The sequence below is a fragment of the Palaemon carinicauda genome, chromosome 13 (genome assembly GCF_036898095.1).
Source record: "Palaemon carinicauda isolate YSFRI2023 chromosome 13, ASM3689809v2, whole genome shotgun sequence".
NCBI classification, from domain to species: Eukaryota; Metazoa; Arthropoda; class Malacostraca; order Decapoda; family Palaemonidae; genus Palaemon; species Palaemon carinicauda.
The window spans coordinates 39,613,510-39,641,028 of NC_090737.1; the positions used below are offsets into that span (position 1 = coordinate 39,613,510).

Here is a 27,519-nt window from a genome sequence, read left to right on the forward strand (position 1 = left end):
TACGTCACTTAACAATCACCATCACCAGGCAACAACTTTGCTGTCAGCTGTAAGATGTCTAGCAACAGGGTAAGAATGAAAGAATTTTAATCAATTAAAAATACTTTTCTTAACCACATCCTCATTAACTCTAACGCATTTTTAAGAGAATATATTTGATACTATTTCATATTAATTGGATACGTTTTGTACATTCTGGATACGTTTTTGGATACATTTATATTTTTCCCACTTGCAGCACTGGCACAAGAAGCATCTCGTCTAAGGTAGCGGTCGCAAAGTAATTCTAGGAATGAAAGGTAAGAATGTCTGGGCATTTTTCCTTTATTCTTCCCCTACCGTTTGGTGTAGGTGTGCTGTTTTTTTTCTATGAACTGGACATGCAGGTAAGTTATGCAACTGTGTAACTTTTCAATACAATTCTATCTGTATTGAATGTGAAAATGAATTACATGTATGCATACTCATTTCCAAAATAAAGTAATACCCAGACATTCGGACTTCATATCCTGAGGGACGTAGATTTTTCAGTGACTGCGAACCAGTTCTCCTGTAGGGACTTAACCTAACACCTGCGACATCTTCATACTCGGGTAGTTTTTATGATGACAGAGTCCGTACTTACACACATTGGTTATAGGGAACTTCCTTCTTCCTTAGGATATTGAAGGTCGATTGATTGTAATATATCTAGGAACAAAGGACAGTTTTTAAAGTTATTTATATTTTTCCTAACAATATAAACCCGAGACCTCCTACTTATAGTGGCCGATGTGGTAACATCCCTGACTGGTAAACGCCAGACTGGAGTTTTAGTCCCCCTCAAACTCGTTAGTTCCTTTGGTCGCTGCAACCTTACCATCCTTCGAGCTAAGGATGGGGGGTTTGGGGGAGCCTAAAAGTCTATCTGCTGAGTCATCAGTAGCCATTGCCTAGCTCTCTTTGGTCCTAGCTTGGGTGGAGATGGAGCTTGGACACTGATCATATGTATATACAGTATGGTCCATCTCTAGGGTATTGTCTTGCTTGACAGAGCAATGTCACTCCCTTGCCTGTGCCCACCTCAACCACCCTGCTAGTTCTAGGTTAAAGGTCAAAGTGAGGCTTACTTTACCTATTGGATGGATAGGGGTTACCTCCCACCCTGCAGGCAACCATTGATTATCTTATTCATAGCAGAACAAACGTTCCAGCTTTGGTGAAGTTATACTCCTATTAAATGTTTTGTGTTTGTATAGTGAGGAAAAACAATACAGTAACTACTTTGAAATGTTATTTCATTTAATTATCTCTACTCATTAAATAATATCCAGGGCTTAGAGATGCAAAAAAACGTAACTCCATTAATGCAAATTATACTTGAAAACAAAAAAAGCGCTTTGGGGCTTTAGAATGAATTGAATGAATTCCCATTTTATTTACGGGAAACTTTATTTAAAAAATGCGTATGATGTTTTGTATACAACCCATCCTCTGGAATATGATTAAAGGTGCATAATGAAGCTCTGCAGTAATTTTTTATATCTGATAATTAAATCTTTGATACCTTCCACAATAACCAACAGAATGTTTACTTAATACCAGTTGTTCCGTAACTGGAATACAAACCACGCTATTTAATACGGGTTTGTTCCGTAACTGAAATACAAACCACGCTATTTACATGGGGTAATTACTTCGGCGTAGCTGAACGACGAGCCATAAAAGTTTTAACGAGGGTTTCCTACCCCGCCGCTAGTTAGGGGGGGGGTAGGGAGGGGTAGCTTGCTACCCCCTCCCCCCTCACACACACACACACCGGTAAATACTTCACTTTACTTTTAGCTCGGAGAGACGGCAGACCTGTCTGCGCTCTCCTCGTTTTTGACTGCCATAATTTTGTTTGCTTTCTCTTTTCAGTGTGTGTGTGAAGTTGGCCTCTATTTCTCATCATGCGTACGTGCCCTGGACTATCTGGCCGCCCTTGTGGTACCTTTATGTCGGCCTTGGACACGGATCCTCACTCCTTATGCCCGCAGTGTAGGGGCCAACGGTGTGATAGGTCTAATATGTGTATTGAGTGTAGGGAGTGGTCTACCTCCCAGTGGGAGAGGTTTGCCCGGCGACGTAAGAAGAAGGCTAAAAGGGATCGTTCTCCTTCGGAGGTTTCTCGGAAGAGAAAAAATCCCAAGACTACTTCTTCCGCCGCCCTTTCCTCCTCCGAAGCTCCCACTCGAGCGGCCTCTTCCGAGAGGCCGGCGAGTGGTAGCGTAGACCGTAATGCTGTTAACCGATCCCGGGGTGAGGGAGAGGTAGTTGCCTCCCATAGCGAGGCGGCTCCCCCCGGAGGAGGAATTTGTATCTAATAATGATCTTTTTCAGCTTTGGGCTTCCTTGGGGCTGCAGGGTTCGCCCTCCAAGGAAGCTCTGTTTGACATGATCAAACTGGGTGCGGCCGTCAAACAATCGCCAACTTCAGCGGAGATAGATCCTCTGTCTGTGGTTGACGTTGTTGTGACGGAAACATCCCGTGGGTCTAGCCAAACGCCCGTTCCTGTGGTTGAGGTAGCTGAAGGCTCTGACTCCCCCTCCGAACATCCTTCGAGGGAGGAGCTTAGTCCCACGGTCTCTCCTGCCGGTGATTCTCCCTCTCGGGTGAGTTCACTAACAGAGACTCCTCTTCGGAGGCCCATCGATGGTCAGCCTGCTGATCCCACGGCCCCCCGTGGGCGTATAAGGCGGAAGGCTCGTCCTCCCCTTCGCCGTAGAGGCCTTCCTTCCCCCTTCAAAGGGGTTAAGAGGCGCCTCTTCGGCTCGTCGTCACCACATTCCTCTGCGGAGGAGACGACTCGCCGCTCTCCTGTCCTGCCAGCTACCAACCTAGACCTCTCAAGGGATCGTTCGCGATCCCCTTCGGAGGACGGTCGTCCTTCGGGACATTGTGACCTGTCGCCCAGACCATCTACCTCTAAAGCTCCTGATGCGCTTGACGTGCCACCTGATACTGCCATTGCGCAGTCCCTGGGCCCTTCAGCGCTGCAGGGGCTTGAGCGCAAAACTGCGCCTCTTGCCCCCAAGCGTCAGGCACCGCCTGAGCGCCCGCTTGCCGATGTTGCTGCCGTTCCTGACTTAGCGCCTCGGCGCTCACCCTCAGGCGTTCGCGTCTCCGTTCCTGTTACGCGCCAGGGTCCCCCTGCGCGCCCACGCCCTTCGGCGTCCCGTCGCCCTCCAGCAGTTCCTGAGGTAGCGCGCACGCGTCCACCTGCGCATACGCGCCCAGTTCCTGATCTGGCGCTCCAGCGCTCTAGCACTCGCCTGCGCATACACGCCACGTTCCTGACACGGCGCTCCTGCGCATACGCGTCCACCGGTGCCCCAGCGGCCACCTGCGCTCACGTGCCCTCCAGCGCCTCGGCGCCCCCCAGTTCCTGTTTCATCGCGCGGTCCAGGAGGCACCTGAGTTGGCGCACAGGCGTCCACAGGTTCCTGCGGACTCGTCGCGCCCATCGGGGGAAAAGCGCGACACGTGTCCATGCGCTTCCCAACGCGCCCCCGCGTTGCTTTGGACTCATCGCGCCCACCTATGGAGACGCGCGATACGCGCCCACGCGTCGCTACATCTCAGCGCGTCGCCCAAGAGGCTCCCAAGTTAGTGCGCGGGCGCTCACGGCCGCCTCTGGGCTCTCCTTCTAGAGCGCGCGAGCTTGCACCCGATGCAATCGCGCACGACGCTCCGGTAACGCGCCCTGTTCCTGCTACACGCCCCGTTCCTGTATTTAGGACAACTAAGGTTGCCCCTCAACAAACACCAGAGCGCCCTCATCCAGTGGTGCGCCCCGCGCGGCCGCCGCAACGCACTCCATTGCGACCGCATCCTGATGCGCGCCCACAGGCGAGTATGCCGGTCTTATCTGACCAGCGCCGACCATCTCGCCCCCAGTTCGCTCGCGACCCTGCTCCAGCGCTAACGCGCCCTCAGCCGATTCTTCCGGACACGTGCTCAGGCGCCCCCGTTATCTCGCGCCCTTCGGGGGCGCGCCCGCGTGTTCGGCCTCCTCCTGCTCCGGCTCCTGATCGCCACACGCCTACGCCGTCGCCTACGCGCTCTCGCGACCATGTTCCCGCTCCAGCAGCTGCGCGCCCACGCGCCCGCCCCCGCCCCCGCCCATGCGGGTGCGCGCGCGAGTTTCCAGTATCGCGCCATCCATTCACGTGCGACCCTGATCAGGGCCCGTTTTACGAGCCCCAGCGCGAGAGCCGACAGGCGGACTCCTCTTCGTCGCGTTCCCCTCCCCGCAAGCGCAGACCAGCGCTCGCCAGAGGAGGGGCGCTGCCCGGACAGGTCTAGGAGTTCTTCTTTTTCAGAGAATGTCTTGATGAAGTCATTGAGCTTCAGCACGGCATTTCATTCCCGTGCTGAAACTTGGTGACGGGCAAGAGGGCTCTCGAACTTGGGGAAATTGCTCCCCCAGTTCGAATCTAAATTTCTCTCTTTCACCTTTTTCTTTTTCTCAATATTACTTCGACCTTATCCTAATTTCATAAACTTTCTTTAGTCTTGCTTTCCAAACTCTATGAGAAAAATTTCCCTCATTATATGTGTGTATATATTATGTACATATATATTTATTATTTTTTTTTTTTTTTCTCCTATGGCTTGGATGTTTTTACATCCATTGTAGCCCTGGCGGGGATGTTCATACATCCTTTATTGCTGCCTGCTTTGATGAGTGGGAGGAGGTATCACGGTTGGGAGGTGTTTGCATTCAAAGCTATATGTGAGAGTATTGGATGATTTCAGCCATCCCGAAGATGGTTTGGACCTTTTTGGCGGAACTATTCTCAAGTGTTGGGTCTTCGGAATCCAGGGGGATCCAATGCTTGGGGTAGGACTCTCGGCTTTTGGCCTCTATATCTGTTTTGATGCTATCCTTCGGGTAGGGTATGGAGTGGACCATCTGGGAAGTATACTCTCATTGTGCCGATAGTGGAGAGTGCAAATTTCCTTTCCGACGTGTGATGGCCTAACATTCTCGAGCAGGTACATCAAACTTACCCTTTTCTCTCTCTTTCGTCTAATGGATTCTTTAAGGAACGAACCCCCATCCCCTGGATACGCTGACTCTCCCCCGGCACTGTTGACGACCTCTGCTAATGTGATAAGGGAAAGCTCTGTTGATGACCTCGGAACGGGAAAGGACCATTCTACTGATATTTCTAAATCAAGTAATTTGGGTAATTCGAGGAAACTTCGAATCCTCCATGTTACACAAATTTCAATAGAGACAAATTATGATGATCTATGTAAAGCATTTGAATGCTATGGATGCATAAAAGAAATAAGGATGAAATATATGCAAATTGATTCAGAAAAAAGTAGGAACTATTGCACCAGGCGATATATCTCGTTTCGGAAAAAATAGTTTCTTTATCCATGCCAAATCCAGTACACAGTCGGTAATATTGTCCAATATGAAAATAAGTAATGATGACATTAAGTTAGATGTTAAACCCCACCTAAATTTTAGCTACGGAAGGGGCGTAGTTTTTAACAGAGATCTATATGATTTTACAGAGGAGGAGATACTGGCCATGTGTCCATTAAATGTATGGAAAGTTCATAAAGTCCCAGGTACATCAATGATAATCCTTACGTTCCAGGATGCTGATGTACCTTTTCATATTATTATCGAGAACGAAAGGATTAAAGTAAGACCCTTCAAGCAGAAGCCATTGCAATGCTTTAATTGTTTTAAATTTGGGCACCCGTCCAAAGTTTGCAAAAATGAGAAGATGTGTGGTATTTGCTCCAAATCTTACCATGGAGAGTGTGCACTTGGAGCCAGGTGTTTAAATTGCAGCTCGAATCACAAATCCACAGACAAGAGCTGTGAGCTATATAAGTTGGAGGAAGCTGCCCTCAACAAATCAAACTTAGAACATATAAGTGTGACCCATGCCCAAAGACTATTAAATAAATAAAATACATATGCTAAGGCATTAAAATCAAACCAACCTAGCGCTGCCAATAGCTCAAAAAAAAGTATACTATCTGACAAAATGTCAAATAACGAGGTAACCATATTACCTCCTGAGGCTTTACCACGGTGTATTAACACTAGGTCATTGCCCATTGCTGTACAGCCTTCAGCCGCCATTACAAAAAGTAATACAAACCTCTCTCAGGCCATGTCCTTGCCTGATCTGATGGAGGTTCCACTTAAGACTAACTTACCCGATGCACCTGTTGTGGGAAAGGTGCAAAAACCTTGAATCCCACCATCTATTAATCGCAAAAGAGAGAGACCTCCATCTCTCTCTCTCCACCCTCCATTAGAAACATTAAGGGTATGACATCAAATAAATTTGATGTTTTGTCTGTTGATGTTTCTAATGAACCAGAAGATGGACTGAATAAATCAGAAATTCAAGTTGAGGTCCACCATCCACCTCAACAAATAGATAAAAAGAATACAAAGAAAAACAAAAATGTAAAACCCAACATAACAAGACCACCTCTGAAGAAACCTACTGGTAATAATGTTAAATTAAAAACTGCTAATGGGAAGACCTCATCCAAGATGTCTGCCAGAAATAATCCATAGTTTTCTCCTCCATTTTGCAATGGAACTGTAAGGGTTTGAGGGCGAAATATGAAGAACTTAAGCTCCTAATTCATGAGCATTCCCCCATAATTGTATGTCTACAGGAAAGTATGCTTGATTCTAACACTCCTAGTCCTTGAGAATATGTTAGCTATAGAACACCATATAATCAACAAGCAGGGAGCCATGGCGTAAGTCTCGTGTACATTCGTCGAGATGTTCCCCAAATACCCATGTCTATACGTACAACCCTGCAGGCAGTTGTTGTACAAATTGATATAGGGAGAAAATATACAATATGCTCTCTGTACTTACCTCCAAATGATAATATTTTATATGATGATTTAGCAGAGGTCATTCAACAACTCCCTCAACCTTTTCTCTTACTGGGAGATATGAATGGTAGACATCCTTTATGGGGTGATGTTTTGGCCAACACAAGGGGCAATATCTCGTCAATTGTGGAGAATGAGGATGTGGGACTCCTTAATACAGGAGAGCCCACACACTTCCATGTTCAGACAGGTACTTTGTCATGCATTGACCTTTCAATTGCAAGCTCTAACTGCCTTCTTGATTTTGATTGGAGGACATTAGATGATTGGCATACTAGTGATCATGCACCAATCATTATAAACACCAACAAGGGTCCGCCTTTGCAAAGATCGCCACGTTGGAATCTAGACAAGGCAGACTGGGTTAAATTTTCTGAGCTAAGTGAAATCGAAGGGAGAGCAGAACAGTTTGAAAGTGTTGATGATGCCATAGACCTACTGAATGGAACTCTTCATACAGCAGGAGTCAATTCAATTCCAAAAACAACAGGGTTATTCAAACGACGACCAGTCCCCTGGTGGTCTTCAGAACTAACTGCACTCCACAGAGCCACAAGAAGATCTCTAACACGATTGCGTAGACGCAGAACTGATGAGAATTTAATTATGTACAAGAAATGTAGAGCACAGTTCCGTCGTGCCATGAAAGAAGCAAGGCACCAGTCATGGATGTCTTTTGTTTCCTCCATTAACAGTAGAACACCACCATCTTCTGTGTGGAGGAAAGTAAAAAAGATAGCTGGCAAATTCACCCCCAACCCACCACCAGTGTTGAAGGTGAATGGCCAGTATGTAACTGAAGCAAATGAAGTTAGCAATGCCCTGGCTAATCATTTTTCAAATATATCCAGCAAGTGTGAAGGAGCCCCTGGTCACCAGTATAGGAGCACTGAAGAAAAGAAAATTTTAAATTTTGCAACAAGAAGGGAAGAGTCGTATAATTCTCCTTTCACTGAAAGAGAATTTGATTCCGCACTTGCTCATTGCAATGATACAGCCCCTGGACCCGATGGAATTCCATATGCAATGATTAAACATGTACATTTTAATACAAAGCTATTTATTTTAAGCATTATTAATAGAATATGGCATGATCATAGTTACCCAAGTGTTTGGGAACTAGCCATTATTTTAGCCTTTTTAAAACCCGGTAAAGATAAGTTTTTAGCAGCAAACTATCGTCCTATTGCATTGACATCTTGTTTATGTAAAATCATGGAGAAGATGGTCAATGCAAGGCTGATATGGTACCATGAAAAGAAAGGTATTTTATCACCGATTCAATGTGGATTCCGAAAAATGCACTCAACGACTGATGTGTTGATACGACTTGAGTCTTCTATTTGTGAAGCCTTTGCTTCCAAACAGCACCATGTTACAGTATTTTTTGACCTTGAAAAGGCATATGATACCACATGGAGATATGGTATTCTTAAAACCATTCATGAATTGGGATTGAGAGGAGAGCTGCCACTATTTACTCAGGCATTTCTTTCACGTAGAGTTTTTCAAGTGAGAGTGGGGGAAACTCTTATCAGAGAGTAAGTGCCATGAAGGAGGAGTTCCTCAGGGTAGTGTGCTGAGTGTAACCCTTTTTGCACTAGCAATTAATGGGATATCCTCAGCCATTCCCCAGGATGTTCTCTCAACATTATTTGTGGATGATCTCTCAATATCATTTGCTGGCACTAGAATGGCAATGGTTGAGAGAAAAATCCAACTCTCTATTGATAAAATTATCCAGTGGGCTGACATGAATGGATTTAAGTTCTCGACAAGTAAAACTACCATTGTCCATTTTTGTCGTATCCGGGGAGTACATCCAGACCCGGATATATACATTAAAGGTCAACGGATACCATGTGCAAGAGAAGCTAAATTTTTAGGTTTGATATTTGATTGTAGGCTTACATGGGTTTCTCACTTAAAAGCATTAAAAGCTAAATGTGTTGAAGCTCTGAATATCTTAAAAGTATTGTCCCATACATCGTGGGGGGCAGACCGCAATACTATTTTAAAATTATACAAGGCCTTGATTTTTTAAAATTAGTTATGGTTGTGAGGTATATTCTTCAGCCACCCCAAGCCGGTTAAAAATATTAGACTCGATACATCATGCAGGTATTAGATTGTCTACTGGAGCTTTTAAAACCTCGCCTATCCCAAGTCTCCTTGTTGATGCTGGAGAGTTACCTCTAGACCTTTACCGAATGTCTTCCATTCTTCGGTATTGGTTTAGATTGCAAAGACTCCCTAACTCTCTAGCCTTTCAGACTGCAAGCCTTGTAAGACACGCATCATACTTTGAGTTGCACCCAAAATCTCCTCAACCTTATGGCTTTCGGGTGAAACGATTATTAAATAGTCTGGATATAATTAGAAATAAGGTACAGTACTTCCATTCAAGGTATCATCAACGCCTCCATGGAAGTTACCAGAGATATCTTTTTGTAAATATTTTATTGGAGATAAGAAGAATATGCCAGACCTAGAAGCCAGGTCTCTTTTTAATGAACATGTTAAAGAACATAGAGGATCAACTTTTATCTATACTGATGGCTCCAAATCTGATGCTGGCGTTGGATTTGGAGTACATAGTAATGGTTTTAATTGTAGAGGTGCACTTCCTCTGACCGCTTCCATATTTACTGCCGAACTGTATGGCATATTAACCGCTATTGAGAAGATAGCGTTGGAGAAGGAGGGTAATTTTACAATTTTTAGTGATGCAAGGAGTGTCCTTCAAGCTATGGAAGTTTTTAATCCTAATAACCCTCTAGTTTTAAAGATTTTAGAATGCCTTTTCATTATTGGACGGAGAGGTATAACAGTTCAATTTTGTTGGGTTCCAGCACATGTAGGTGTGTCTGGGAATGAGAAGGCAGATTCACTGGCTAAGGAGGCTGCATCCGAGTTGCTGCCAAGAAGGTATCCCATTCCCTGTAATGATTTCTTACCTGACATCAAGAAATTGGTTTGCAATAAATGGCAACAGCAATGGGATAATCAAGATGGCAATAAAATGAGGGAAGTAACAAATGACATATCTCCTTGGAGGTATAATGTGATGCCCCGAAAATGGGAGACGTCTCTTTGTCGTCTCCGTATTGGCCACACTCGGTTGACACATGAGTTTCTGCTGAAGGGCCAACACCAACCGTATTGTGACGACTGTTTAGTACCTCTAACAGTAAGGCATTTGTTGACCGAATGCCCCAATTATAACAGCTTGCGGAATAGATATTTGTTTGAGGCTCGAGGTGAGGGTGGCAGGTTCATCCTTGCCAAGATTCTTGGAAATGATGTGTCCTACCATGCAAGTGGCATTTTTAGATTTATTTCAGAAGCAGGTCTTCTGAAAAATATTTAACTTTTATGACATTTAATTTTTATGATTTTAATTGAATACTCTTTAATTTTTTATTTTATTTTATTTTTTATTTTTGTATACATAAATTAAATGTTACCGGCGTCAATGACCTTAGATGTCAGGATGCCTGAAAACTTTAAATCAATCAATCAATCAGCCCTGCCGGCAAACCCTCATTTGTCGACTCCTCCTAGGGATCCCTCGATCCTCTTCCCTCCAGAGGGGGTGTCCGTCAGCGCGACTGTCAGACAGCAGCCCTGGTTCGGCATCCTAGTCAGAGCCCTTGTGCAGGCGATTAAGCCCGCCCTCTCTGATTCGGGTCACGAACCAGCGGCAGCTTCCTCCCCCCTGAGGAGGAAGAGAGGAGTCTCTCCCATGGAACCTCCTCCGAGGCCTATTCTGTCTCCGCGCAGATCCTTTCGCAAGAATCCTCCTCCCCCTCAGACCTTCTCGCCCTCCCCTGCGGAGGAGGATTACCCCTCCTCAGGAGAGTCGGATGTACCGGAACACTTCCCGAGAGGTCTTCTCGTCCAGAGATGGAGAAGGACCTGCCCCCTTCGCTTCTCGAGTCCTGTATCCCGCCCAGGAGGGAGCCTAAAGACTCTAAGACGATTCCAAAATCGTCAGCGAGGATCAGGCAGGAACCGTCTAGAGCCGCCGAGGATGTCCACGTGTCCCCCCAGGAAGAGCCACTGGGGACTGGAGACTTTGCTGCAAGTCCTTCGGGAGGAGAGCACCAAGAGTTAGAACACGCGTTCTGGCAGGTCCTGACCCTCATGAGGAACCTTAACGGGATCCCAGATCCTGAGGTCCCGCCTCGTGAAGGGAAGGACACGGTCCTGGACCGCGTCTACGGCACTCAGAAACCCTCTAGGGCCAGTGCAGCTTTGCCCTGGTCTCAAGGGACGAAGAGTGCCAGGGACAAGGTCGAGGGCCAGCTCTCTGAGCTTGCCTCCTCCAGCAGATCAAGTGCCGGTAATAAGCTCCTCCCTCCTCCTCAAGTCCATCAGAGGAGGTACTTCGAGATCCTCGAGGAGTCCTCTGAGTCTTCCCTTACACCACTCCGTGGAAGAACTCACAGGGGAAGTCCCTCTTGAGAGACTCTCCAACTGGCACGTGTCCTTCTCAGCCACTGAGATCCTGAGCCAGGAGAAGGTCACCAAGTGCGCCATGCAGGCAACTTCGTGGCTTGACATCTGGCTGGGGTCTCTGGGCATCCTGGTGCGGTCCGAGGACCTCTCCAAAGAAAGCACCAGGAAGGCGCTGGAAACCTTTCTTCTCTCGGGCACTCGGACCATTGAGTTTCTGGCCCACCAAGTCTCGAGCTTGTGGGACAACACGATCCTCAAGCGTCGATTCCATCATAAGGTACCCAGTGCGGAATCTAGCAGGCTCAGACACACTTCCGTTCTCGGTAAGAGCCTGTTTGAGCCTAAGGACGTGGAGCTCACTGCCGAGAGGTGTAGGATATCCGACCAGGATTCCCTCATCCACAGGGCCCTGACATCGAGGCCCTACAAACCTCCAGCAGTCCAGCAGCCCCGTCCCGCTAAGGACACAAAGAAGACGACCACCGCAGCGAAGCCCAAGGTGTCTAAGCCCTTTCTTGCCAAGGGCAGAAGGGGCAAGAGGGAGGCAAAAACCCTAGAGGTACCAGCCGAGGCCGGAAGCGCTAGGGTTGGCAATCCCCCTGCATGTCCACCAGTGGGGGGATGCCTTCAGAGTTGCTCGACAAGGTGGCAGCAACTCTGGGCTGATACCTGGACGATCTCCGTGATCTCTCTAGGTTATCACGTCCCGTCCACAGCCTCTCTACCTCCCCTGACAGCGAACCCAGTGTCATTGAGCTCTTTTGCCATGGGATCGGCAAAAGGGCAGGCCCTCCGGGCCTTAGTCCAGACCATGTTGGAGAAGGATGCTCTCCAGGCTTCTACAGTCGACTCTTTCTTGTGAGAAAGGCGTCTGGAGGCTGGAGACCAGTCATCGACCTCTCGACCCTGAATGGGTTTGTCAAGCAGACTCCGTTCAGCATGGAGACGGCAGACACGGTCAGACTTGCAGTGAGACCACGAGACTTCATGTGCACACTGGACCTGAAGGACGCATACTTCCAGATCCCAATCCATGCTTCTTCAAGGAAGTACCTGAGATTTTGCCTAGACGACAAGATCTACCAGTTCAAGGTGCTGTGTTTCGGTCTCTCCACAGCTCCTCAGGTGTTCACCAGAGTTTTCACCCTCATCTCTTCATGGGCCCACAGGATCGGCAACCGTCTCCTTCGTTATCTGGATGACTGGCTGATCCTAGCAGACTCGGAGGCAACCCTTCTTCGCCACCGGGACAGACTCCTCGAAGTTTGCCAGGATCTAGGGATCGTGGTAAATCTCGAGAAGTCCTCTCTGCAGCCCTCTCAGAGACTGGTATATCTAGGCATGGTCATAGACACCAATCTCCACAAAGCCTTCCCATCAGACGAAAGGATAGCAAGGCTGAGGAAGGTTGCAAAACCTTTCCTCAATCGAGAGGAACTCCGAGCCCAATCGTGGCTTCGTCTCCTCGGCCACCTCTCCTCCCTGACCCGCCTCGTTCCCAACAGTCGTCTCAGGATGAGATCTCTCCAGTGGCGACTCAAGTCTCGGTGGAGTCAAGGACTCAACTCCCCGGACATCCTGCGGAACGAGCGGACCTCAGTTGGTGGGTGGCAGACGAGAACCTACGAAAGGGAGTGGATCTTCTCGTCCCTTCCCCGGATTTGATGCTGTTTTCGGACGCATCAAACAAAGGGTGGGGGGCCCACGCTCTGAGCCACAGGACCTCAGTCCTGTGGTCAGAATCAGAAAAGTACCTTCACATAAACCTGCTAGAAATGAAGGCCGTATACCTGGCACTTCAGAAGTTCCACCTAGTCCTGGCGGGCCACTCTGTGGTGGTGATGAGCGACAACACCACGGTCGTGGCTTATATCAACAAGCAGGGAGGTACCTTTTCGGAACAGCTATCCCATCTTGCAGTAGAGATCCTGAGATGGTCCGAAGTCCACTCGATTTCACTAGCGGCTCGCTTCATTCCAGGCAAAAGGAATGTGCTCGCCGACAGTCTGAGCAGAGCGACGCAGATAGTGAGTACCGAGTGGTCTTTGGATCCTCAGATAGCCAACAAAGTCCTGACTTTGTGAGGTTCCCCAACGGTGGACCTGTTCGCTACGGCGCAGAACACCAATCTCCCACTGTACTGCTCCCCAGTCCTGGACGCCAAGGCTCTCTGGCAAGATGCCTTCCAACAATGGTGGGACAACGTCGATGTGTACGCCTTTCCCCCGTTCTGTCTGATGATTAGGGTACTCAACAAGACCAGAGCATCGGTCAATCTCTCAATGACCTTGATAGATCCGCTATGGCATCATGCAGAGTGGTTCCCGGACCTTCTGCAGCTCCTCACGGAGATCCCGAGGGAGCTCCCTCCACGTCGCGAGCTACTCAAACAACCACACTCCAACATCTACCACAAAGCCGTAGCTTCACGCCTGGAGACTATCCAGCATCTCCTCACAGAGAGAGGCTTTTCGCAACAAGTTGCGGAAAGGATGTCTGGCCACCTGCGCAAGTCATCCGCATGAGTCTACCAGGCGAAGTGGCGAGTTTCCTGTGGTTGGTGCCGTGGAAGGGGTATCTCTCCCCTCGATGCCACTTTACCAGCAATAGCGGAGTTCCTCGTTTATCTGCGGGAAGAAATGCGCCTTTCAGTCTCGGCAGTGAAAGGCTATCGCTCAGCCTTAAGTCTTGCCTTCAGGCTCAAAGGAATGGACATTTCCTCCTCGCTGGAACTGTCTCTTCTCATACGGAGTTACGAGCTTACCTGCCCTCAGTCAGAAGTGAGACCTCCTCCTTGGAACGTGGTTCGAGTTCTCAGGTCTCTTAAGAGACCTCCCTACGAACCATTACGCCAGGCTTCTGATCGCCACCTTACCTGGAAGACTGTGTTCCTGCTAGCTTTGGCCTCGGCCAAGCGAGTCAGCGAACTTCATGGTCTCTCCTACGACGTCGCCCATTCAAGGGGATGGGGGTAGGTAACGTTCAGCTTCGTCCCTGAGTTTGTTGCCAAGACTCAGAACCTGGGAGTGCCGGACCCAAGGTTCGACTCCTTCCAGGTTTCGAGTCTCCGTTCTGTAACAGATGACCCAGACCATCTCCTACTGTGCCCAATCAGGAGTCTGAGGTTGTATCTTAAAAGAACAGCTGCAATCCGCCCCCAGGTGCGAGCTTTGTTCGTGAGCACCGGGGAAACGAAGAGGAGGGTCACCAGGAGTACCATCTCGGCCTGGATTCGCAAGGTAATTCATCTGGCCTTGAATCCTGACCCTTCTCCGTCACGTCGCCCTAGGGCGCATGACGTCAGGGGCGTGGCTACGTCCCTGGCCTTCAAGAAGAACTTTTCGGTGACGCAGGTCCTGCAAGCTGGGGTGTGGAATCGTCAGACCACCTTCACGGCCCACTCCCTGCAAGACGTGACACACAGGAAACTCGATACGTTCTCTATCGGCCCTGTGGTGGCTGCACAACAGCTGGTCTAACCCCAGGTCTAACCCCAGGCTCCTTATTGGACAAGTAGCAGAAGGTTGAGGGCATTGTTACCCGGTTTTAGTCTGTGTGAATGAAAAGATCTGTCTGGCCCTTTTCATTTCTTCATCCTCTCCTCCCTTGGAGAAAAACAGCATCCTGGGTCCTTTGCACAGCTGACCTCGAACCTCTGCAGGTAACCCATGCTCCCTTGTGTACCTAGTATTAAGTTGTAATACTGTCATGTCCCCATAACCTGACGAGGTGGTATTGGGAGAGTCCTAGCCTAGATTTCCATCTGAAGAACTCCAGGTCAACTTCCTAGGATGAGTCACTGGTCACCTTCACACACAACTTACGTAGGCCGCAGCAGTCTCACAACTGCCTACGAGGAGCAGGGGCCCCCTCAACCCACGAGTTCTTCCAAACTCGGGTTCGGGGCCCCCGGGCAAGCCAAAGCCAGTATGACAGGGGACTTACCACCCTTCCTAAGGGTTAAGTCACCCCATGTAAATAGCGTGATTTGTATTAAAGTTACGGAACAAATGACAAATTCGTAGATAATTTGTATTTTTCCTAACTATACAAACCTTAGCTATTTACAGTTATGTGCCCGCCAGCCCTGTCCCCCAAGATAAGTCCTACCTTTAAGTAAAGTGAAGTATTCACCGGTGTGTGTGAGGGGAGAGGGGTATCAAGTTACCCCTCCCTACCCCCCCCGCTAACTAGCGGCGGGATAGGAAACCCTCGTTAAAACTTTTATGGATCGTCGTTCAGCTACACTGAAGTAATTACCCCATGTAAATAGCTAAGGTTTGTATAGTTAGGAAAAATATAAATTATCTACGAATTTGTCATATTACTTTCGGTGTAGCTGAAATGACGAGCCACTAATTTTTAACGATGGTTAACTGCCCATACCGCTAGTTAGGGGGGTAGGGTAGCTTGCTAACCCCCCCTCCCCCCCATCACACACCTGTGATTGAGCTCACTTTGCTTTCGGTTCAGATGGTGAACGAACGTTGCCGCTCTTCATCCTCGCCGAATATTGGCAGCCATTAATGACTTTAGCTTTTTCTTTTTCTCTTAGTGTGTGTGTGTGAAGTTGACTTTTGCGACCATGCGCACCTGCCCTGGACTCTCCGGCCGCCCTTGTGGGACATTTATGTCGGCGGTGGAGACTGATCCTCACACCCTTAGTCTTTCATGCAGAGGTCAACGGTGTGATAGTGTAAATAAGTGTAATGAGGGTAGGGAGTAGTCTTCCTTCCAGTGGGAGAGGTTTGCGTGTCGGCGGAAGAAGAAGTCCAAGTGGGATATTTCTCCTTCGAAGGTTCCTTTGAAGGAAGAAAAACCCAAGGCCTCTTCTTCCGTCTCCCAGCCCTCCTCCGAAGCTCCTACTCGTTCGGTCTCTTACGAGAAACCGTCGAGTAGTAGCGTAGACCAAGTTAATGTCGGCCAACCCCGGTTCTCGAAAGATGATGTTGCTTCCCCTAGCGAAGCAGCCCCACCTCTCCCCCGGGTGAGTCCTTGTCACTAACACCTCTTTTACAGATTTGGTCTTCCTTGGGTCTTACGGGTCTGCCCTCCCAGGAAGCTTTGCTACAGTTCATCCGCATGGGTGCTTTTGTTAAGCAATCATCGTCGCCATCAGAGGTAGATCCCCTGACCTTTGTCGACGTAATTGTGTCAGAGGTGTCTCATGTGGTATCATCTAACTCCTCTGCCCCTCCAGACTCTCCAGCGCTTGTTGCCGACTTAGTTTCCCCCGTTCCTGAACATCCTTCGAGGGGGAAACTAAGTTCGTCTGTCACTCCTGCAAGTGTTTCTTCCCCTCAGGGGAGTTCACTTATAGAGACTCCTTTTCGGAGGACGGCTGCGGTGCACGGTCAGCCTACTGATCCAACGGCCCCAAGAGGGTGCATTCATTGGAAAGCCCGCCTTCCACTTTGCCTGAGAGGTCTCCCTTCACCAGCGGTGAAGAGGTGCCTCTTCGGTTCATCGTCGTCGCAGCCGTTCCCTGCAGAGGAGCCGCCGCTGCATTCTGACCTTCCTTCATTAATTGTCACTGCTCCTGCAACTAGTCTTGTGACTTCGGTCCTGGACCTCTCTGCTGATTGTTCGCGATCCCTTTCGGTGGATGGTCGCCCTTACAAAGGGCATGATGACCATCTGCCCTCCAAACCTGCCGCCTCCCGCCGCCTGCCATCACTGTTCCTGTCACCGGTAGAGCATATTGTAGCTCTACCAAAGTGCGCAGCTGCGCGCCATCGCCCTGCAGCTCACCAACCGACAGGACTTCAGCGCTCACCAGCAGCTCATCAGACAGCTCGTCACTCTACAGCGCTTCGGCTCCCCTTCACCTGCTCGCCCTCATAGAAGGCAGCAAATTCATGCGCATGCGCGCCAACGTTCTTCTACACGTTTGCGCTCTCCTGCGCCCCGCGCCCACGTTGACCTGTGCACCCTGCGCTCACACGCTCAGGGTCGCCCACGCTCCAGCGCACTACAGCCCGCTTACGCTCTCCTGCGCACCAAAGCTCACCTGCGCGCCAATACTCTCCTGCGCGCTAACGCTCTTCTGTGTGCCCTTACTCTCCTACGCGCCACCCTGTGCACCTATTATCTCCCGCGCGCCAGCACTCACCTGCACGTCAACGGATGCCTGTGCGCCATTATTCTCCGGTGCACAAACACTCTGTAGGTACATTGCAACTCTCACCTGCGCGCCAAATCTCTCCCGCACGCTAGCATAGAGACATGCGCCAACTTTCACCTGCGCACACGCGCCATTATTCTCCTGCGCGCCCATACGTGCACCAACAGGCACGGGTGCAGGATCTACACCCGGCAAGGTCGCCATCGCCTCATTCCCCTCCCCGTAAATGCATTCCAGCTCGCCCTGCGGTAGAACTTCGGTCCCTTTCCCTTCGGGGGATCTGTCTGACAGTGCATCAGTCAGTCAGCAGCCTTGGTTCAGTGCCTTAGTCAGAGCTGTAACACAGGCATTCAAGCCCGTCCTGTCCGACCGCTCATCAGAGCAACCTATAACTCTGGACTCAAGACACGGAACCATGGTTTCCTCTACCCCTTTGAAGAGGAAAAGAGGAGTTTTCGACGCTGTCACTTCCCCGAGGGTGAAGCTGACTCCGTGCAGACCATCAAGGCTAGTCCCTCCAGTTTCTCCCCAGGGATACTCTCCCTCCCTGTCGGATGAAGACCATCCGTCACCAAGGGAATTGTGCGAGGAGAGACACTTCCATCGCACCAGTGGAGGAAACCTCCCTTCACACATAGAGTTCCCCTCAATCTGAGACCAGGAGGGACATGACACTCAGGCCTTTAATGTTGGAGACTTACCTCCTTCCTCGGAAGGAGTCCAAAGACTCCAAGACTCTGCCAAAGTCCTCCACCAGGGCTATAACGGAGACAGCCAGTCACTCAAGGAATGTCCGCGACTCACCCCAAGAAGAGCTCCTGGGATAGAAGGAGACTTCGCTGCGAGTCCAACATCAGGAGGAGACCAATAAGAATCAGAACATGCATTCTGGCAGGTTCTTACTCTACCGAGGGTTCTCAATGGGTTTTCCGACCCAGAGATACCCCCTCGAGAGGGCAAAGACACGGTCTTAGACTCCGTCTTCGGCACTCAGAAACCCTCAAAGACCAGTGCAGACCTGCCCTGGTCTCAAGGGTTGAAGAGTACCAGGGACAAGATCACTCAACAGCTCTCCGAGTTTGCCTCCTCCTTCCACCTCCTCGCGTACAGCAAAGGAGGTACTTTGAGATCCTGGAGGAACCTAGTTCAGCTCTTCCACTTCCCCATTCTCTGGAAGAGCTAACCAGGGGAGTCCCTCTTGAGAGACTCTCCAGCCGGCAGGTCTCGTTCTCGGCGGCCGAAGTCCTTAACATCTGGTTAGGGACCTTCGGGATCCTGATACGATCCGAGGATTTTTCCAAGGAGCGTACCAGGAAGGCAATGGAGACCCTTTTACTCTCAGGCACTCACACGATCAAGTTTCTTGCCCACCCAGTTTCGAACTTGTGGGCAAATACTATTTTGAAATGTCGAGATGCGGTGTCTGAGAGGTTCCACCAACAGGTCCCAAGCGTCGAGATAAATAGGCTCCGACATTCCTCCCTAGAGGGGGCCCATCTGTTTGAGCCTAAGGATGTGGAACTTGCTGCTGAGAGGTGGTGGAAGTCTCATCGAGACTCCCTCCTCCATAGGGCTTTAACAACTAAGCCCTATAAACCTCCAGCACCTCGGCAGTCCCGTCCAACCAAGACCACAACGACGAAATCAGCAGCGAAGACAGTGGTGTCTAATAAGCCCTTAAGGCAAAAAGTCCTCCAGAGGAGGAAAGAATCCTAGAGGGAGCAGCCGAGGCCACAAATGCTACTCCCTCTGTGTTTCCACCAGTTGGGGGGATGCCTACAAAGTTGCTCAGACAGGTGGAAGCAACTTGGGGCCGATTCCTGGACAATCTCCTTGATCCGTCTAGGATATCGCATCTTGTTCATAACATCTCTCCCTCCCCTGACCAGGAATCCAGTGTCAAGAGACTCCCTTGCTATGAGATCTGCAAGGGGGCAGGCCCTTCGGGCAGAAGTACAGACCCTGTTGAAGAAGGGCGCTCTCCAAGAGGTCCTCGACGGGTCCCCAGGCTTCTTCAGTCGACTCTTTCTTGTAAAAAAAAAAAAGCGCCTGGAGGCTGGAGACCAGTCATCGATCTCTCAGCCCTGAACAAGTTTGTCAAACAAACTCCGTTCAGCACGGAGACGGTACACACGGTCAGACAAGCAGTAAGACCTCAGGACTTCATGTTTACACTGGACCTAAAGGACGCGTACTTCCAGATTCCAGTCCATCCGTCTTCATGGAAGTACTTAAGATTCAGCCTAGACAACAGAAAGTACCAGTTCAAGGTGCTGTGCTTCGGTCTTTCCACAGCACCCCAAGTTTTTACCAGATTGTTTGCCCTAGTGTCATCTTGGGCAAACAGGATCGGCATCCGTCTCCTCCGTTATCTGGATGACTGGCTAATCCTAGCAGACTCGGTGTCAATCCTTCTTCAACACCAAGACAAACTTCTGAGACTTTGCTAGGATCAGGGGATCATGGTAAATCTCGAAGTCTTCTCTGCTTCCTACACAGAGACTTGTATACTTAGGCATGATCATAGACACCAATCTCCACAAAGCCTTCCCATCAGACGACAGGATAACAAGGCTGAGAAAGGTCATAAGACCCTTTCTCAGTCGAGAAGAACTTCCAACACAAACGGGGTTACGTCGTCTTGGTCACCTTTCATCACTGGCCCGTCTAGTTCCCAATGGTCGCCACAAGATGAGATCCCTCCAGTGGCAACTCAAGTCCCAGTGGAATCAAACGGGATTCTCCGGACATCTGGATCCCCTTGGGATCAGCGGAACTGACAGACCTCCAGTGGTGGGTGACAGACGAGAACCTACGAAAGGGAGTGGACCTTCTCGTCCTCCCCCCCAGATTTGATGCTGTTCTCAGACGCTTCAAAATAAGGGTGTGGGGCCCACGTGCTGCACCACATGACCTCAGGCCTCTGGTCAGTCAGAAAAGTATTTCCACATAAATCTCTTAGAGATGAAGGCCGTCTCTCTGGCCCTTCAACAGTTCCTGGCTGGCCACTCAGTGGTGGTGATGAGCGACAACACCACAGTAGTGGCTTACATCAGCAAGCAAGGAGGTACTTTTTTGCAGCACCTATCCCATCTAGCAGTAGTGATACTGAGATGGGCCGAGATCCACTCGATACCACTATCGGCACGCTTCATTCCGGGCAAAAGGAATTTGCTCGCCGACAACCTGAGCAGAGCATCTCAGATAGTGAGTACTGAGTGGTCTTTGGATCATCTAGTAGCCAACAAAGTCCTGACTTTGTGGGGTTCTCCGACTGTGGATCTCTTCGCAATGGCCCTGAACTTCAGGCTCCCGCTGTATTGTTCCCCAGTCCCAGACCCCAAGGCTCTCTGGCAAGATGCTTTCCAACAATGGTGGGACAACATCGACATTTACGCCTTTCCCCCGTTCTGTCTGATGAGGAGGGTACTCAACCAGACCAGAACATCGGTCAATCTTTCAATGACCCTTTTAGCTCCGCTATGGCATCACGCAGAATGGTTTCCGGACCTTCTGCAGCTCCTAACAGAGCCCCCAAGAGAACTCCCTCCACGACACAATTTACTCAAACAACCACATGCCAACATATTCCACAAAGCCGTAGCTTCGCTACGACTTCAGGCCTGGAGCTATCCAGCATCTCCTCTCTTAGAGAGGATTTTTGCAACAAGTTGCGACTAGGATGTCTGGATACTTGCGTAAGTCATCAGCAGCAGTCTACTAGGCAAAGTGGAAAGTCTTCTGAGGTTGGTGTTGTGGAACGGTTATCTCTCCACTCGATGCCACTATTCCAGCAGTAGCGGAGTTGCTCGTGTATTTGCGTGAAGACATGCGCCTGTCAGTCTCGGCAGTAAAAGGCTATCGCTCAGCCTTAAGCCTCGCCTTTATACTGTAAGGAATGGACATTTCTTCATCGCTAGAACCTTCCCTACTCATACGGAGTTATGAACTTACCTGTCCTTAGTCTGAAGTGAGTCCTCCTCCATGGAACGTGATTCGAGTTCTCTTAGTTTCTTAAGAGACCTCCCTATGAACCATTACGCCAGGCAACAGATCACCACCTGACTTGGAAGACGGTGTTCCTTCTAGCTTTGGCTTCGACCAAACGAGTCGGTGAACTTCATGGTCTCTCATACGACATCGCCCATTCAAGGGGATGGGGAGAGGTAACGTTCAGCTCTGTCCCTGAGTTTATTGCCAAGACTCAGAACCCGGGAGTAGTGGATCCACGATTCGACTCCTTCTGGATTTCTAGTCTTCGTTCTGTAACAGATGACCCAGACCATCTCTTAATATGCCCAGTGAGGAGTTTGAGGCTGTATCTTAAGAGAACAGCCGCAGCCCATCCCCGTGTGCCTGCACTATTCGTCAGCACAGGAAGGACTAAGAGGAGGGTCACCAAGAACACCATCTCAGCATGGATTCGCATGGTCATAGACATTGCATTGAATCCAGACCCTCCTCCTCCACGTCGCCCCAGAGCTCATGATGTCAGGGCATTCAAGAGAAACTTCTCAGTGACGTAGGTTCTTCAAGCTGGGGTGTAGAATCGTCAGACCACATTCACATCCCACTACCTGCAAGACGTGACCCACAGGAAACTCGATACGTTCTCTATCGGTCCGGTGGTGGCTGCACAACGGCTGATTTAAGACCTCAATCTCCTTATTGGACAAGTTATAGAAGGTTGAGGGCATTGTTACCCGGTTTTAGTCTGTGTGAATGACAATGTTTGACTGGCTCTTATTCTTTTGTTCATCCTCCCCTCTCTTGGGGAAAGCAGCATCCTGGGTTCTCTGCACAGCTGACCTCAAACCACTGCAGGCAAACCATGCTCCCTTGTGTACCTAGTACAGTATTAAGACTAATACTGTTGTGTCCCCATACCCTGGTGAGGTGGTAATGGGGAAGTCTTGGTTACACGGTTTTTCCTTTTAAAGACTCGGAATAACTTTACCTGGACGGTCACACTTCTATATACCTCAAGACACAGCTTGCGTAGGCCGCGGACCTTGCATAGCAGGGACTCCTTATTTTTGAGCACTGACACTCGGATAAGGAGCCCTCGGGTAAACCCAAAAACCAGATTGGCAGGGATGTCTACCCTTCCTAATGGGTGAGTCACCCCTAATAAATAGCGTGGTTTGTATTCCAGTTACGGAACAAATGACAAATTCGTAGATAATTTGTATTTTTCCTAATTATACAAACCTTGGCTATTTATACAAACTTGCCCGCCAGCCCTATCCCCCCTTAAAGTCCTACCTGCAAGCAAAGTGAGCTCAATCACCGGTGTGTGAAGGGGGGGCGGGCGTAGCAAGCTACCCTCCCCTACCCCAGCTAACTAGCGGTGTAGGTAGTTATCCCTTGCTAAACTTTTATGGCTCGTCATTTCAGCTACGACGAAAGTAAAACCCCTAATAAATAGCTAAGGTTTGTATAGTTAGGAAAAATACATATTATCTACGAATTTGGCATATTTTACACTGCTACTGCATCCTTTTTTCTTTAAAGTGATATTATTTTTTTCAAATACAACTGTCTGTGAAACAAAATTTCCTATGAACATTCTACATAAGCATTTTCATTTACAGGATTAAAGCTGATGACGATTATGATTGCCTTACCGATCTTCACAACACTGGCTCTTGCACAAAAGGTAGCCCACAAGAGAGATGATAATTTGATAGAGCTACAACACTGGTTCGGGACAACTGGCAGGATGATTATGAAATAGATAACTAGCTCCATCGAGCAATGACTGGACGGAAGAGAGTCCAGAGCGGGCAGGCTCAGTTCAGGCACTGAAACACTTTTTGTTCCTTTGGTCATTCCAACCTCACTGTCCTTGTGAGCTAAGGATGGGGGGTTTGGGGGAGCCTATAGGTCTTTCTACTGAATCATCAGCAGCCATTGCCTGGAACTCCTTGGTCCTAGCTTGGGTGTCAATGATTATCTGGGCTATTTATCTTCCTTTCCCCTCCCACATCCAAAATAACACAAATCTTTTGAGATCTGTCTGTTTTCCAACCTACAGACATCACATCATCCAATCTAACATGATGTTCCCACCTTGGTCTAGGTATGAATGAATAAACCTTTGGTTGTGTACTATGGGATATTCTTACTTAACATTTATCTTCATTCAGGCTGCTGCACTTATTTGTAATCTTTCTTGATGCCATACTTCACAACTGAACTATGTCCCTGCACCCCCTGTAAAATAAATACTAACCCTCTTCTGAGGCCATCCATTTCAGCACATGATCCTCCTCCCTTTTTCCAGTTTTGGCTTCTTCATTTTGCCCAGACATCCCCATACTTGACATTAATACTTTCTAATCTTGTGCATTATTTTCCCAGGCAAGTCTAAACAATGAGATGATTAGCGTGGTTTAGGAACAGTCAAACCATACCATGTAGATAACACGGTGAACCATCCACAGTGACAGGGGTCGGACTGAGTAGTTGTATGGTCACCTGCGTTAACCGGAGGGATGGAGACTTAGGTTGTGGGGACAAGTCCGGGTAGTAACCCACTGACTTCACATCAGGTTTGACTGGACTAAAGCATTGACATTACACCTGGTTGAATATGTTGTGGAATTTTTACAAAGTACAAAGCATGAGTTGTAAAATGAAGTGGCATCACTTCACCCTTTGTACAGTGTTGAAATAAACACTAAGAAGCCAGTGTAAGACAGGTGAAAGAGATATACACATTTAAGAACAGTGGTGGAAGTGGAGATTACTTACATTTGCCAAAGTTATGGTACCTGAACAGTAGAGAACTAGTGTAGGAATGTCCAACATGGACCCAGTGGAGGTGAGTTTGATACTCTGTTTTACCCATCATTATCATTATGTCATAGCATTTTTTCCCATTATCTTCCCCGCAACCAGAACACAATAAAGTGCAGTGATGCGCCATAAACGACTGTGTCCTATACTTCACACCTAGCCTGTAGCTCATCTCACATTGTGTTACCATTAGTGGAAAAGGGCATATTGATCACTCATCCGGTAGGTAGTCCTCAAGACCATACTCTGTTCCAATACCTCGAAACTGTTCCGGATTAAGCTTGAATACAACATGTGCCAACTGATCATATCGAGATGAGCCCTTAAAAGTCATCTGCACCAACCTCACGCATACTTGGTGTGTTTCTGTTTTCATTTTTAATCTCTCTAACACACTTCAATCTTTTAAAAATTTCTTAACTTCCTTTAATCCTATGGTTAACTCGCAAGATTGTAACTCTTTACAGCTTTCATCATTACTTTACTATGATAAGCATAAAATATTTGGTACGTAATCTGACATACCGTATATACTCGTGTAACATGCGATTTCACACATTATGCGACCCCCAATTTTCACCCACCAATGTGCGACCCCCAATTTTCACCCACCATAAAATGATTTTATCGTATACCTTGTGTATCATGCGAGTTTATTTTTGTGAGGGGAAGTTAGTCTTCCTTATGCTAGATTTCCTTATACCCAAAACTGCCACGACAGTACGGTGGGTTACAATTCTACTTACGATAAATGGTCATTTCAACCTAGGTTAGGCTAACTCCATAATGATAATATTACTATAATTACTGGCATTTGTAATATTATAACCAGACAACATTTTTATTATTAGTACAGGTGTAGTAGTAGTAGTATAAATGGCAATTAAAAAGGAAATACCGATACTGTAACAGGCAAACCGAGGTAAACAGCCGAAGTTACGGAACAAGAAACCGATGTTATTGATAACAACTGAATTGGCTAACAGCTGTTGCTGGCAGTTCAACCATTATGAGAGTAAACAATTACCGTACTGTATTTACCAGTATGTTATTAATGACGTCAAGAATAGGACTAATTTATTATTTTACATTATACACTGTCACCATGGAGAAGAGATCAGCAAGGAAATATACTGAAAAATATAAACAGAGTTATGGCCGAAGCTGAAAAAACAAAATGTTCAAACTGCTGAGCTTTTTGGCATCAGGGAAAGCTGCGTCTGAAGCTGGAGAAAACATAAAGAAAAATTAATGTCAGCTCCTTCTTTTAAATGTGCAGATCATGGATCTAAGTGTAAATGGCCACATTTAGAAGATGTAGTGGCAAAGTGGGTGTCAAAAAAATCGAGAAAATTATCTGATCATAACACGAACGAATATAAGACATTGTGATTAAAGAAGCAAGAAAATTGGGCCTTCCTGAATTTACTGCAAGTGCAGGATGGTGTACTTGCTGTATGAGAAGGCATAACTTCGTCCTAAGAAGAAAAACAAACATTGCGCAAAAGCTTCCAACAGAACTAACAAAAAATCCATAATTTCCAAACCTTTGTTATCAGAAAGCGCAAAACTAATGACTACAAGTTATCGTGCATCGGCAACATGGACGAAACCCCACTTAATTTTGATATGCCATCAAACTCTACTGTAAATAAAATGGGAGATAAGACTATTTAGGTCAAGACTACAGGACATGAAAGATCCCATTTTACAGTTGTTTTAACATGTATGGCTGATGGAACAAAGATTTCACCAATGGTTATCTTTAAGCAAAAATTGATGGCTAAACAAAAGTTCCCTAAAGGTATCGGTGTCCACGTACATGAGAAAGGATGGATGAACGACGACGGATGTAAGATTTGGCTAAAGAGAATTTGGACATCAAGGCCAGGTGGTTTAAGTAAAGAAAAAAAAGTTTGCTTTTGTGGGATATATTTAGGTCACATCAAGTAGAGTCCGTTTCCAAAGCTGTTCGAGAGACAAACGCTGATATAGCGGTAATTCCTGGTGGTTTGACAAGTGTAGTTCAACCTCTTCCCATCAACAAACCCTTTAAAGAAATCTGAAAGAAATAGATTGAGTGGATGTTGGAAAGGGAAAGGATGAAGGCTCTGGATTTGCCTCTAGTGTTTGTGGGTGAAAGAAGCTTCAATTGTGATAGATACAGATTTGATTATAAAAGCATTTAAAAAATGTGGTTATCAAATGCTATGGATGGAACTGAAGATGATGACATTTACAAAGATGTAGAAGATGAAATTATCTAAGATTTAGAAGATCGATCAATTTGACGACTGTCTAGATGAAGAACAATTCATAGCCCTTATTTAATGATATGGATACAGAGTGACTTCGATGGATTTTAGTAATTTGTCATTTTACTTTTTCTTTTGGTGGATTTTGATTTATTAATAAATTTAAGAATGTCTTTTTACTTTAATGTTCATGCACCTTTGTATACTAGAATTAAGAAAAATAGTTCCAGTAAATTGTTTGTATCACACAATAAAATCCTTATAGCCTAAAACCCACCCACCGACTGAATGAATCACAATGTGCTATTTTATACAAAGATGGTAGTCTCGATCGGAATATAAACATTTGTTATGTTTGTGTTTAATTATGCAATTATTATATGTAAAAATGTGCTATTACTAGCATTATTATTGGAAACAGTAAAGTAAAATTTGGTTTTTATCAAAATCATATCAAAAGTAAAACTTAAATCAAAATCATTCTCTCTTAAATGCAGCTGTAGATTTTCACTATAGTAAATAAGAACGTGGTTTGGCAAACGTCGTAACCTTGGTCAGAAGTACATACATATTTTTATATCTTGTGTATGTTGCAACCCCCTAAAATTGGCTTAAAAAAAAAAGAGGTCTTCAAAGGTCGCAGGTTACACAAGTATATATGGTACTTCAATTCCAAACTCATTGGTTTTGGAATATGTAATGGGAAAACAGTGATACATGGCTAGATACTTCATACTTTTATTTTCTCTTTCCACTACAGTGAACCCTCGCTACTTCGCGGTTCGACCATCGCGGATTCACCACTTCGCGGATTTTTTTCATAACCCATGTATATACATATATCGCGGATTTTCCGGAAATATCGAAAATACCGCGATGTGACCGATGGTGCGAGATTGGAGAAAGTAAGGAAAATTGAATCATGATCGATTTTCAATATAAATGAAACTTTGAGGAGC

The 27,519-nt window shown here is 47.4% G+C and overlaps 1 long non-coding RNA gene across 1 annotated transcript; it reads left to right on the top strand.

Annotated features, from left to right (window-relative positions):
- LOC137652290 (uncharacterized) lies at positions 1–27,311 on the top strand. Its single transcript, XR_011046247.1, has 3 exons — positions 1–69; positions 239–299; positions 23,099–27,311. It is a non-coding gene; the product is annotated as an uncharacterized lncRNA (long non-coding RNA).
- The last annotated feature ends 208 nt before the right edge of the window (positions 27,312–27,519 follow it).